The sequence below is a fragment of a genome, unplaced genomic scaffold (genome assembly GCF_019419815.1).
Source record: "Pyrus x bretschneideri cultivar Hongxiangsu unplaced genomic scaffold, Pyrus_bretschneideri_v1 Contig15, whole genome shotgun sequence".
NCBI classification, from domain to species: Eukaryota; Viridiplantae; Streptophyta; class Magnoliopsida; order Rosales; family Rosaceae; genus Pyrus; species Pyrus x bretschneideri.
In genome coordinates, this window is record NW_025999446.1 from 2,052,764 (window position 1) to 2,055,745 (window position 2,982).

A 2,982-nucleotide genomic window follows, 5' to 3' on the forward strand; every position below is an offset into this window, starting at 1 on the left:
GTGGAGGCATTGGCTACTGTTGACCCCAATAACATATAAAATCCCCCCTTTGAAATTTTGTTTGACCCTGTACTAACTAAGACAAATGAAATAAGGAGACCTTTAATCAATATTTTTTAAATTGACACAAACCAAAATTGCGTCATTTTTGTTCTGTTTCACTTGGAAAAAAAGTTTAGCATGATAATTCTCAAACAAGCTGAAGACTTATCAAGCACGCAAATGCCTTCTCCACCCAGACTTCATATCTCCTAATTCAAAGCTTATCTGTTGTTCAAGTTTGGTCAGGCACCCTTTATCGCACTTGGTTGTATCACGAAATCTCAATCATGACTGTATTTTTCTCATCTTGGGCTTATTGAAATTTTTAGCATTTTTGTATTGATTGATTGATTTTAATGATATTTTTGGAAAAAAGAAAAAATATTATAAATTGGCAATTACAAGTAAAAAGTATGATTAAATTTTCGAAGCTTCTATTTTATGACCCCATCGTTGTAAATTTATGACTCCACCTATGCTACTTAAGTGTGGTGAGCAAACTAAAGCAGTTAAAATCGTGAAAATAGGAACAAAAGCAATAATTAGGATGTGAGCATCTAGCTGAAAGCTAATTGGCAAGTGGATAGATCCAGTGTGTTCTTAAACACTAGTGCAAGGATCTAATGTGTTTTTAACTAATTCAAGTGAATAACACATACTTGGAGATGCAAAGGGTTTTTGGTCGTTAGGTGCACGTAGATAACATGCTCTGATATCATGTTGGTGTAGACATGTAAATTTCGGTAAAAATAAATGTTCACCAATGCATTAAACTTTGACATGCGAGGGCTTACGTGGCATGTACCATGTGTCTCACAAATCATGAACCAAGACACAAATGAAGTTTTGGTACTTTCGTACGCAAAGCTTGGAGAATCTATAAATACAAGGCTCCAAGACAAAGAAAGTGAGCCAGAAAATCATTCTCACACCTAGACGCTAAAGCTCTCAAACTCCCAACTTCCCAACCACTCAAACACTCCAAAAGATTAAAAAAAGTCTCTACGTTCTCACTACAAGAAAAATGGGCTAAGAACACAATTGATTTGTGCCCTTCTCATTTTCATTGAGCACAAATACATATTTGTGTGTTTTAAATTCCATTGAACACCAAATTTTCTCAAATGTGCCCTCTAACAAAAAAAACAAATTAGTTTGTGTCTGGTATTTGTGCCTACTAAATTTTGAACACAAAACTTTGTGTCCAGCTTCCATGTAAGAGATGAAATTTTTTTTTTATTAATTTACAAACACACAATAAAGGCTTTTGTGCCCTCTAATTTAATATTTTTAAATAAAAATATATTTTTTTTATGTCCTTTACATTTACTTTTTCCCTATTCACAATTTGTGAAAATATCTAGTTGCAATCAAGTTGAATTATTAGGGGGGAATCTAATTGATCTATTATTTTATTAATTTTCTAATGGGTTTTTGTGTCCCGTGGGACCCACCCACATGAGTCTTCACCCTTCCCTGTGCATTCACTCCTTTCTTCACTCCATCACTCTTTCGTCTCTCTCTTTCACGCAACCCTTTCTCTCACTAACTCTCTCCACTTCTTTATTTTTTTTCTTTGTCATCTCCCTCACCATCTATGTGCTCACTGCACAGAAAACCGCATAATCCATCTCTACCTCACTCGCCACTCCGGTGAACCTTGCCACCATCCAAACACCACACTGTCATCCTCGCTCTCTCACAGTCTCTCTCTCTTCTTCTCGACTTTTTCCTTGACACAGAGCACAGAAGCAATGGCGACAAAGCTGCCGATCTCCAGCAAGGTAACCACATGCCTCACCTTGCTCTCCTCACTGCGGACTCCCTATTATCTTTTGCTTTCTGAAAACAGAAACTGATGCAACGAATTGACAAGCTCCATGGCAGCTTGACTTCCTGGCGAGATTTTTCGTTGAATCCAGTATGGGTGAGTCTCGAAAACACCTTAGTTAGGTTCTTTAAGTTGTTTAGATATGTTTTCGTGCATTGCATGCCTGATTTGGTTATGGTTGGATGCAGTTTCAACCTAGGGGACAAATTCCCCAAATTTCCAATGAGGGCTGTGAGTTTCAGGCTGATTTTAAGCTATCACCGGCCACCCAATGGCCCTGAGAAGGTATATTTCGAATCCTTACCTTCGTAGCTTTGTGTTCGCTTTTGAATTGTTAAAAATGGTTGTGTTTTGGAGCAAAACGGACTCTAAAACCCATGGCGTGGCTGCAGGTCGTTCTCTCGCTACGCGTGGTACTACTGTGGATTGCGCATAGAGCACAGGCACCTCCACCGGAAGGATAAATGCCTGAAAGGATGAATATACATTTGAAATCATTGCCTTGTTTTTTTTTCTTTAAATTATAATGATGATTTCTTAGTTGAATTTCGGCATGTGATTGATCTGTCAAGAGGAGAAATTATGAGCAATCTTTTCCTCTTCTGATCTAGTGTTTTCAATTGTTTGATTCAGGTTGTAAGGTATTTCCATTTTGTTTTTTTGTTTTTTTTTAAATTAACTAATAGACCACAATTACAAAAATTGTGCTAACATGAATTTGAAATGTCATCTGACACAAGTGTCAGAACAAGGCACAAAAAAACCCTTATTTGTGCTCAACTCTTTGAGCACTGATGGTTATATGGTGCCCTCTAATCAAAGGGCACGCCTATAGAGGGCACATATATAGTTTAGTTGCTTGTATTGTTAATATTGCTCTATGGGCACATATGTTGGTGCCCTTTGACCTCATAGGGCACAAATAACTTGTGTGCATTGACCATATTTTTTGTAGTGTCTTTGTCAAATCCTTGAAGAATCATCAAGCACCACTACACGTGCTAGTTCTTTCATCGCCACAAGCCAAAACCTTGAGGCGTTCGTTCATCCGAGATCAAGTTATCACGACTCTTAGATTAATAACACACACTTTTCATCTTCAAAGATCG

The 2,982-nt window shown here is 37.5% G+C and overlaps 1 long non-coding RNA gene across 1 annotated transcript; it reads left to right on the forward strand.

The window, feature by feature from the left end:
• Nucleotides 1–1,693: 1,693 nt before the first annotated feature.
• Nucleotides 1,694–2,477, forward strand: LOC125475623. Its single transcript, XR_007256945.1, has 3 exons — nt 1,694–1,969; nt 2,062–2,158; nt 2,266–2,477. It is a non-coding gene; the product is annotated as an uncharacterized LOC125475623 (long non-coding RNA).
• The last annotated feature ends 505 nt before the right edge of the window (nt 2,478–2,982 follow it).